At 31.1% G+C, this 12,100-nt stretch overlaps 1 non-coding gene across 1 annotated transcript; it reads right to left on the bottom strand.

The window, feature by feature from the left end:
• Nucleotides 1–6,169: 6,169 nt before the first annotated feature.
• On the bottom strand, nt 6,170–6,331 carry LOC124923024. Its single transcript, XR_007098065.1, has one exon. It is a non-coding gene; the product is annotated as a U1 spliceosomal RNA (small nuclear RNA).
• Nucleotides 6,332–12,100: the final 5,769 nt, after the last annotated feature.

Below are 12,100 nucleotides of genomic sequence, written 5' to 3'. Positions count from 1 at the left end.
GAGATTTTTTTTTTATATTTTAAATAATGAAGTAGAATTACTTTTTAAATAAAAAATTGTTGTTACATGATATATTTATATTAAGAATATTAAAAGACAAAAAAAAAATATTATTTTAAGTATTAAAATTGAACTCCACAATTTATAAATATTAAATAATTATTTTAAATTAAGCCAAAGTAAAATTAGATAATTAATTGAATTAATTACTACAATAATTAATTTCAATTTATTAAAATAAATGTCAGTATAAATAAAATAATTTGAGATAAATAGTGTGTTTATTTTATCCTAAACTAATTTTAAAATGACTCAAATAATTTAAATAAATTATTTGAAATTAATGTTATATCCATTTAAATCTCAAATTAATTATTTATAAATCCTCAAAAATATATAAAAAATAAAATAAATAGATAAAATAAATATTTATGTCTATTAAATTATTTTTTATATTTTGTAATTTTAAAATATCAAAAAAGTGAAGAAAAATCGATTTCAAACAAACTTCAATACTGGAAAAATGTCGTGATCCAGTGTAGTGGAAATTAAAGAAAATAGTTGCAAAAGACCACGCGACCATCAGATGAGCGCCTAAGCATCATCCAACGGATAACAACTAACCGCGTCACTCGCTACAACAGAAGCTAGGTGCTTCCGCGTAACACCTAATCACCTAACGTTCGTGCCAACGTCGTTTGCCCAAACGCGGATGGAACGTCAGTCGCTGACGAAACGTCTCGCCCAGATGCGCGTCCACGCCATGACCTGAAACGACATCATTTAAATCCCGAATTGTCTTTTCTTCCTTGCAACGAACATGATGAACATCGACCGAAATTTTTGATTTTTCAAAAGTGAAACTCGGGCGATACTCTACTTGATCTGATTCAAAGGCTGAAATGATCACCCTAACTTGGTGATCATTTTGCCTACGATCACAGGCTCGATCATGGCATTGCAGGATAATAACGATCAAACGAGGACAAAATTGTCTTTTATCTCAAATTCGATTCACTTGCTCCTCCAATCAACATTGGATGGCTATAAATAGTTCTTATTGCCCAAGACAAAGGCAAAGATCAGAATCTCAAGCCTCCAATCCAACTTCTACCAAATTCGTCATAGAAATTTTTTAAGCTTTTAAAAATTTTGAAAATTTTGAAAATTTTGTGTAAGACTTTAAGACTCGTTTCTAGATCATGACAAAGCTTCATAAATAGTTCCTGAGTGTTCTCCAACTTACAATAAACTTCAATTCACGTTGTAATTCAATTTACATATTTAAATGGAAATTTTTACATTTCAATTCGATCAATCTTCGATATTGCTTAATTATTATTTTCTTTATTAGAATTTGATCCTATAATCATTTCAAAACTTTTTGTTGAAATCAATTTGAATTAATCAAGCTCAAATTCAATTTTGAAAATTTTGAAAATTGGGTTTATATTCTCAGGGACTCAAGAAGCTTCTTAACATATCTTTATGAAGATGTTAGGAATAATTGAATAAATTCTAAAAAGTATGTTTACTTAAAAACCAGAAATCTCAAAAATTAGTTCTTGAATTAGTTCAAACTTGTAGCTTGTAATAGTTTTACATTTAAACCAATTCTAATAAACATATGAAAGTTATTGGTAAGCTTCAAATGTCGAAATTATTTAAAAAAAAACAAAATCCCATTTTTCATCAAGATTTTTTCAAACCCAATTTGGCTTCTCCTTGATCGAACAATGCTTCGGAATGATCGTGGATGTGTTCTAGATGAAGAGACAAAGATCCCCATGCCTTTAGATCAAGAAACGGAGTCTTTTGGCAAAATTCTAAAACATGCACAGACCAGACCCTACTACTAAGAGGTTAAAAATGACCGAGACTTTTTTGCATTGGCTTGGTTTTCGATCGAGAAAATCAGTCAGACATCCCTTTCGACCGAGAAATTCAGGCACCCGATCGAGGATTTTACTCTGGCTTGGTTTTCGATAGAGAAAATCAGTTAGACACCCTTCCCAACTGAGGCACTACGCGTCCGACCTAGAATTCGCATGGGCAACCCAAAGTCCAACTTTCGCGTTGACTGGGCGCCTAGGCCTGTTGACCCCGGGCCGAATCTAACCAAAACTCGCGTGTCCGACCCATTTCGCGACCTAGACACCTACCTAAGGGCCTGTTTGTTTGAGACTTTTAATTTTAATTGTTTTTAACAATTAGAAGCCCTAAACTATTTTTAAAAAATTCGAAAAATTAGAAAATGATATTAAAATATTTTAAGAATATTTTCATAAAAAATATTTTAATGAAAGCCTATTTGAATTTATTTTTAAATTTCAATACCCTAAACTGATATTTTTTAAGTACTTGCATCTACCATTCTCGACATCAATCACATATACTAGCATTTAAATATTATTTTATAATTTTAAATGCAAGAAAAATCGATACATGTCAAGAACTTGAAAATAGGTGCAGAGGAAGTTCGTGATCTCTTTATTACGGAAATTCTACACAGATTCATCTAGTGAACGATTTACTTAAACTATGTAAAGAGGAGGAAATTGGGGCAAGACAACGCAGTAGAGCTAAATATATATTTTCATGGAATCTCTAAGGAACAAGCAAGAAATAATGTTATTAAATTAATATACATTGTTGATGTCGTGCATGAGAACGAACCAACTATATATAATAGTATTATTCAATTTTACAAAAAATTGTTTCAATAACATTTCGGGTTAGACCAAAGTTAAATGACATTAGTTTTGCATCTATAAATGCAAATGAGAAATGCAAATGAGAAATGCATGTTGGAATCTCCTTTCTCTATTAAGGATGTGGAGGCGGAAATAATGGATTGTGGTAGTGATAAGTCCCCCGGGAGCCACGGTTTTACTTTGAATTTTTTTAAAGGCTTGGGAGTTCCTTAAATCTAATATTATGGAGGCTTATCGATTTTTATTTTTTAAGAAAAGTTGGAATTCTACGTTGATTGTCCTAATTCGTAAGGCAGTCAGAATTATCGACATGAAGACTCTCCGACCCATTGGTTTGGTTACAATATTTTATAAGATTATCTTGAAATGTTTGAAAAACATAATGCATGGAGTTTTGAGTACAGTTATCTCTAACAATTAGATGTCTTTCATCAAAATCGTCAAATTTTTAATGCGACACTAATCGTCAATGAGTGTATTGATTCGGCTAACTCTAGAGGAGATAAATGTATTTTTGTCAAACACGATATCAAGAAAGCATATGATCATGTTCACTGGAGTTCCTTTTTGATATTCTGGGTATCATGGATAAATGGATTAGATTTTGCGTATCGACGGTGAAATTCTTGTTATCGTGAATGAGAGCTCTCATGGTTTCTTTGAAAGTTCAAGGGGTTTAAGACAATGGGACCTTATTTCCTCTTTTTTTATTTGTTATTGTTATGGAAGATCTTTCTAGAATGATGTCGTTTGCCAAAAATGCGGGTTTGTTTCGTGGGGTAGAGTGCGATGCGAGACGATCTCCAGTCTTTATGTCTCATTTATTATTTACATATGACACTCTTTGCATGATTCATACTACTAAGAGAAATGTCAAACATATTTGTGATATTCTTTGGTTGTTTGGAGTGTGTTTGAGACTGCGTGTTAATTTGAATAAGTTTGATATCTTATTCTCTAATTCAGTTTCGTCTAGAAGAAATATTAGATTGACATTTATTCTCGGATTTAAAATTGGGTTTTCCCGTCTACGTATCTCGGGCTCCCTCTAAGGGCTAAAGCTTCTTGGGATCCGATCATCAGTAAGATGGAAAGAAAACTTCCCATTTGAAAAAATAAGATGATTTCTAAGGCAGGTCGTTTAGTCCTTATCAAGAGCGCTCTTTCTTCAAAATGATGTCTTATTTGTCCTCCCAAAGTGTGTGATTATGAAGATGGAGAGAATTATGTGTAAATTTTTATGGAGATTGTCTGATTCCTCATCTTTTTATATAGTGAGTTGAGATAAGGTTAAATTAATAAAAAAGAATGGGGGATTAGGAATCCACAATCTTATTTCTTTTATTAAAGCATTATTATACCAATGGTGTAGTAGATTTGCATATGAGAAAGAGAGTATTTAGGCTAAATTGATTAAATGCAAATATGGTTAAGAATTAAGATAAGTCTAATTGGTTTGCCAAGAATTCTTATAGACCTGTGGGATGTAACATTTGGAGTGGTATTTATGTCATGTGGAAGATTTATCGGTAACATTTGGTTCTTATTGTGGATGATGGAAGTTCAGTTAGTTTTGGAGACAACACTTAGTGTGGTGGTAAATGTTTGACAAATGTTGTTTTTATTAGGTTGTAGGTTCGAAATAACATTTTTTTATTTTATTTTTAACCGTTTTAAGTTTATGGGCGGGTCAATCCACACTCCGACTCAAGTATACATTTACTCTCACATACATATCTAAATTAACCACAGTTCTCGACTCGACAATCCGGATACTTTGAAAATTAAACATCAATTTATATATATATATATATATATATATATATATATATATATATAAATTACTCTTGATAAGTAAGAAGTATAAATATCTGCATTAATTAATTCAAAATACTTAATGCAATTAATAATTATTATTTTTTTAATACTTTTAAAAGTTTGAGAAAACAATTATTGTCAAAAAGGTCATAATTTATCAACCAAACTTATCGACAACTTACCATAACAACGGAAAATATCATATCTTCGTAAGATTACACTATAGCCCTTTTCACAAGAAAATAAATTATGGGGAAATTTGTCAAAAAAAAAAAAAAAAAGTTAAAAAAATAAAAGAACCTAGAAGATGTATATACTAGTTATTTCAAGGCCTTGTTCTTCTAAGATTTTTTTTTAATCTCTATCAAATCACTTTTTAAATCAATCATTTTTTATTTATTCCATCACTTAAAATAATTTCCAAAAAAAGATTAAACTATCTTTTTTTTATTTTAAATTTATATTTTAAATATTAAATATTTAAAGGAAGAAGATGAAAAACTATAATTAATAAGAAGAGTAAATAAGGAAAAAATGAAAATTATTATTTTAATATTAAAATAATATGTATTTACTGTTTGTAATAATTACTTTGGGTTTTCTTAAAAACCAGAATCCAAACGACACCTAAGAAGAAACTCCAAAAAAAATAAGATGATGCTATAGCTCTTTAGTCATGATTACTGAAATTGAGGTGATAAGGGATCTTTTATTCTAACTGAAACAAGTAAAGGATGACAAAAAGAGAGAGAATACAATGCATTATAATCTATTAAGAGTTTCCCCACTCAAAAAAAAGTTATTAACTTTGTGTTTGTTAACTTTTATTCTTTTGTTAAATAATCACATTAGAAATATAAAATATATTACATTAAAGAATCTGTTGGTTAAAAATATTGAATAATGTAATTCTCTTTCAAAGTACATGCAAAACAACAAATAATATATAAAAAATATTCAACAATAATAAAATAAAATACTATTTTTGACTTATAAAATATACAAACTCATTGTAATTCAATTTCTATATGATAGAGATTTTGTATATGTGGAGGTGATGATTGATGATTACAGATTTAAAGTTGTTTTAGTAACGTAGTTTGTTTCTTATTAGAAATAAATAAAGAGTTAATTGTAAGGATGAAAATATATATTATATTAGTTAAAACACTTATTTTTTTTAAGTGGGATTATTTATTAGAAGTGATATTATTTGTATCAACATAACTTGAGTCTTAGTTGATGTTATAAATATAAGGATAATTAAAAGTGATATCATAGACATATTCCATTTTTTATTTTTAAAAAAATATAGAAATATAATAATTTAATATTAAAGTTAATTTAATTGATTAATTATCCTCTTTGACTATGCTTGAAGGATTCAAATATTGGAAAAAACATTTTTAATGGATCACCCTAACAATACAATCAGGTAGTAATTTTGATTGGGTCAATAGGTAGTAATTTTTAATAGTTGCAAAGAATTAATTAGTTTCCTTTCAATGTTAGATAGTAAATAGTTGTGAAAATGTTTAGTTGAATACATAAATTGAATTAAAAACAGTTACAGATAAATATTAGTACATTTGAATATCATATAATATAAACAAGAAAAACCTTAAAAGAGATAATAGGTAGGGGCCGCGCGAACGCAGGCCCCTTCAGCAACAAATTATGATGTAGATTCAATCACAATGGGCTGATATTAAGTAAGCACCCTTTCTATGTGTAATGAAAGTCACTGACCTAGGCCATGAACCTTCTTGATCGCCCAAAGACCCCGTCCAGGTAAGTAAGTAATTCTCTGGCCAGGCCCATTAATTTATATTAAGGTGGATTGCAAATTAATTATTCTATCTCCCGATGTGGGAACAAATACTCGTAATAATGTTTCTTGTTTCTCACACCGCCAACACGAGATCAGAAGAAGGGAGAAGAAACTGTGGCATTACTTCTCGGTCTACATTTGGGTGGTTCATGGTGAAGAAGATTTCGAGGAGAGAGAGTAACGTAGACAGAGATTATTGTCATCACGTCCGATTCCCCACAATGATGAAACATCGGGAAAGCCTGAAGTGATTCAAAGTAAAACTTAAGGTTCTGTGCATCATTTCCATAAAACAATTGGGAATACAATAAAAGAATGAATATTAGATTTTAGGAGGTTCGACCACAATAAAAATGCATATATCCACTAGGGTCTTTCATTCTATAGAATCCAACTGTTCATGTAACTCTACCTTACAATGTTAAAGGGATTTCTGAATGAGTGAAAATATGATGCAATTGTATGGTTTATGAGTTTGTTTGAGTTGTAAATTTGTGTTTGCAGAAACTCTGCTCTTTTCTTACTCTCAAATCCTAAATGGAATGGAGAAGGAAAAGGAAATGAAAGCCGACCCTGAAACTGGTGATGTCTCTATTTGACAGAGACTACATTTGTAATCAACTAAACCTAACTTTGGTTAAGAAAGTTTGAAACATTTTGACACACTTTCATCCCCAAAGGAACCCTCTTTGAATGGAAGGTAGAAGCAATTTGAGAGTTGTTCTGAAAACCTGCTTTTTGCTGTTCATTATCATAGAGAACATGATTCCCTTTAAATGTGGGAAAATTTGGTAATTTTTTTTCGCTCGTGGTCTTTTTATTTTTTTTTGACGATATTGCCCTTGTAGCGAAACGCTAAGTCCCTTAGCGTTTCGCTAAGTGGATTATGGTTAGTATAAATACTCTAATATTTTCATTTCCTTAGTTTTCTTTCTCTCTCTTCTCCTGTTCTCTCTTTCACGGCCGGCGGCGACGACGGCGACGGAGGTTGCAGGCGGCGGTTCAGTTCATACAGATCTATACAGATTTACAAGATCTAACCTAATCCATTTATGTTTTTATCTATACATATTTACAATAGAACTAACCATAAATCTATTTTGCATGCAGGTCTCCGATTCTAGGGTTTAGTGTATGCAGGTCTCCGATTCTAAAGATTTGAAGGTCAAGGAAGATGTTCATTTCAAAATCTAATTCGAGTTATGTTAATGTTTACATTTTCTTCATTTCAAAAATCTTTTCATATTTCGTTCTGGTTCATATTTGGTCATATTTGTGGATTCTTATTTGTTATTTGGTTAATATTGATTCATGTTTGAGCATTTCGTTAGGTTATTATTTGTTAATGGTTGATATTTGCAGAAAATCTCTGATTATATCGTATGTGTTTTCGTTTCAAAAAAATTATGCTTTTTTTTAAAATTTATAGACTAAATAACATCGTAAGTCAGTATGCTTTTTTGAAGAAGTCTACATAGAAGGAACCAACACGGGTGTTCTGGTGCAAAATGTGTGAAAACACAACTTAGTGATCTAAAATTATATCAGTTATACCCATCTGAATTAGAGCATCCTCAAGAACATATTAAGGTTTGTTTGAAGAGATTTTATTGGAATCAATTAGATTTATTCTCATAACAGTTTTTTCAAGTTTGTTCAGACTAGAGCAATGTGTAAACTTGTAGTGTAAGAGGACATGAAGTATGAGCAACTGTTTCTTAGTAAAAAAAATAAAATCAAAATTTGAATAACTGTTAATTCTAAAATCTAAACTAGTTTTCAAGCCAAATGTTTTCAACCCATACTCTTAACAAAGGCAAAAATGAGTGGTGTGAAGATCTCCACCACCTCTTATGAATTACCATTTTTCACTCAACTCAAACAAAATAACCATAGGTGCGTATTTGTTAATTCGTTAAATTTTATTTGGTTCTACAGTTCATTTAGTCACTAAGTTTAGGTATGTACCCGAAATCCCAATAACACTGCGTATCTAATTAACGGATTCAGGTATATTAATTCGGGATGGATTTCGATTTTATATTTGAAAGAAAAAAATGTGACTTGGAAACTCTGAAAGTTCTAAAATTTAGCTAACTTAAATAATATGAGCTACCAATGCAAGATTTCCATCTCTATCTTTCTCCCTCCCATAGTGAGCTTATTTCTTATAAAACAAATTACTTTTTTTCAAAATTTTAAACTAATTACATTTGTTAAAATGTTGATGAAAAAAAGTTTATCTAGCCTTGTCTAAAAATTTCTCAAAAATAATTTTTGTATCTACTCTTTACATAAAAATATTTCATCTAATTCAATCACATATTTTTTTTTATCAAAACAAAATTATTTGTATTGCCCTGGTCCCATGGATAGATAGATTCCACGAAAATAAGTAGAACCATGGGATCTATGGACTGACCCCATCACGAGGTTCATAAACTTTAAGATAAACAAAATATTCATAATGCAATTGTAAAGAAGGTGAAGCCCCGTGGGACGGGTATACTTTATGGGAGAAAAGAAAATGTGTCCAACCATAGAGGAATTCCGAGCTATCTTGATGATGAACAACAAGAATATTTTGCATCTAAAGTCATTTGTGGAATCAATGTACTTAAGGAAGATCTTGCATGAGGAATATTTATATACTAAAACAACATCCGAGACAATCCTCAAGAAGAATGTCATCGACTTTCAAAAGTGGACAAAAATGGAGGTTAAAAATGGAGAAATCCCCATAACCTTGGGCTCCTCCATGATGACGATAACAGTCATGTTGGCCCACTTCTTCCTAGCTCAAGCGGATGACAAACCATCCTTCAAAATCTTGGAAGTAGCATACCACATGTGTAGGGGTAACAAAGACCCCTCGGGTATCATTTCAGTTGAGAAGCTTATGGGGTTGAATTGAATGATTCTTTCTTAACCTCCACCATGAGCAAAAGAGACTCACCCCTAATTCTCTACATCTGGCTGCTCAATAAACTCAGATATCTGCCGCCAATATGTCTCAAAGACATCATGTCCCCTTCTCTTCAATACCGAAGGATGAGGAAAGCTTCGTCTGAACCTCTTGTAAAGAATGACGACAAAGTTAGGAAATTACTCATGTGGCATCCCATTAAAAGAATGGCATACACGATGGATGATGAACCTATGATCATGCTTATGGGCTTAAAATGGGTTACCTCCTACTACACCCATGACCTCTTCAAAGCTTCCCCACCTCCATGTCGTTTCCCAATAAAGGAAAAGACATAAGTACATCGGGTAACAACTGTCTCGGAGGAACGTCCTCCTTAGAAGACATGCCCAAACAAGCCTCCACCGGCTAAGACGGGCATAACAACCCCTACTAAACCCACACTTTCAAAGGCACTTAGACCTTCTAGAGTCTTTGATGACCTAGGAATGTCTTTGAGTTAGGTTATGAATATTTTTCAAAAGAAGAATCTTATCATACCCTCGCCCCAAGAATGGACAAAACACTCTTGGGGAAATATGAGAATGCTTGGTGTGACTATCATTAAGAAAATGGACATGCTAATGATAATTGTAGCGTCCTTAAACATCTGTTTCAAGATTTGATTGATCAAAATGTCATCGCCAAACCTGAGATAGTCAAGAATCTGTTGGCGGATCACCAAGTCAACATGATCACATCCAATGAAATGACAATTGGCGCTGATGCATTATTGGACTTAATCCACGATGCCAAAGCATAATTGATCCCTGGTGTTAGGATCGGGATCGTCCTTGGAGGACCGGGGTTCCGGCTTTTAAGGGTGAACGCTTACACAACCACACACACAATATTGGTATAGTCCGGTTAGAGACTAAAACCGCTTCTTAACACTACACAAGCTGTCACAAACCTCTTGAACAGGGTTTAAGTGCGGAAATGGTTTGTTTCAGCTTGAAGTAACACACACAGTTCAGTTTGGAGGGGTTTGTATCAGTAAGCCGGAGTATGAAAGTAAATAACACGAGACATGATTTTATGGATGTTCGGAGCTTAATCTCCTACGTAACCCCTTCTTTTCAAATAGTGAGAAGGATATTCACTACGGAATATTACACAATTACAACACACAATCCGAACGAGTAACAGCTCGTCGGTTACACCACTCACAATGATGTAATACAACACTTTTACTTAATAGTAAAATACACACACAATACACAAACACTTTCGGGAATTTCAGATCACTGTTCGAGATGGTACGTAAGATCTTTTGTTGTTTCTTCTCTCTATGTATAAGCTTTTTCGTAGAGATCTCACGTGTATGTTTCTTTGGCACCGTTGGCTTCTATTTATAGAGAAAATATGACAACGGTCATAATTTTCTCTCTCCTCTTGATTGGTCATTTGAAGCCACGCTGATCCGGTTCAGAGGTTGCGTGCACGTTTTGTCATTTCGGACACTTGGCAGTCATGCACTTAGGCCGGCTTTCATTTTTGACACATGAAATGCATGCATCAAGTCAGCCGCCTGAATCAGATGTTGCTTGTAGAGTTAGATAATCAGTTTCATCATTGTTTTCGTTGCATGCTTCTAATCCAGATCTTATCTTCTTTTGTATTTTCGAGAAATCTTTATATCGTCATATTACGTCATTTTCTCAGATTCGCCACTTTTCATATTTTCGCAGATCAAAAATGTCATTTTTGTATAATTTATTAAGCGCGGGTCATTTTTAGAATTTGACCAATTATCAAGATTCTTTTGTCAAATTTCAAATCTCTTGATTTCGATTAAAGCTGAAATACTAAAAAAACATAAAAATAATAATATTACAATGATAATTTCTCATAATTTTTTTTTTTACAAATGTTGTTATATATATTGGTTTTGACACTCACTCAAATAAAAATGACTATTTTTGTGATTGTTAATTTTTTTTTTAGTGTTTTTTTTGTTAAATCATCGAATTGAATATATAAATTTATTTTACAATGTATAACGGTAGGTGTTATGTTAGTTTTTCTTAATTAAAAATAAAATAAAAATAAGATTATTATTAAAGAATTTGTATTAAATGACAATCAAACTCTACTTATTAATCCTTTAAAAAAATATACTTATTAATAGTTTATTTAAAATTATTTTTTGTACATAAATTATAAATTAAAACTGATTGTAATTAATTTTTATATGAGTTGTTATTCTTCAAAATTAAACAAGATTAATAAATACTTAATTGACTTAATTACCTAGATATACTTATAACTCTTCTAGTTTCCCTCAGCCAATCCATGATGTGTGCCTTAGTCTAGCAAATGAAGGTAATTGGATCCTCTAGTTGCAATGAGAACCACCATTAAGTAAATACTAGATATTAAAGTTAAAAATTGCAATAAAAGTATAAAAAATGTATTTCTAACTCATAAAATATACAAACTCATTATTATATTACTTCTAATCTAAATTGATTGAATAAAGAATAAATAGAAAATTACATTGATATAATTTTGTAATAATTTTCAGAATTAATATTTTTAATGAACCTCTATTATATTTTAGAAGATTGAGTAAAAATTATTTAATTTCCTTTAAATGTAACAACAGATTAAATTGTTATGAAAATTATTGTGTTTAATTTAATATATAAAATAAACATAAAAATGTATTGTTCAATAATATATTTTAATATATTTTAGAAATATTTTAGAAATATTTTAGAAATATTTTAACATTATTAAAAGAGAGAAACTTGAAGAACTTAAAGAATG

This window comes from Impatiens glandulifera, chromosome 1, assembly GCF_907164915.1.
Source record: "Impatiens glandulifera chromosome 1, dImpGla2.1, whole genome shotgun sequence".
Taxonomy (NCBI): domain Eukaryota; kingdom Viridiplantae; phylum Streptophyta; class Magnoliopsida; order Ericales; family Balsaminaceae; genus Impatiens; species Impatiens glandulifera.
This window is presented reverse-complemented; position numbering and strand designations above follow the sequence as displayed.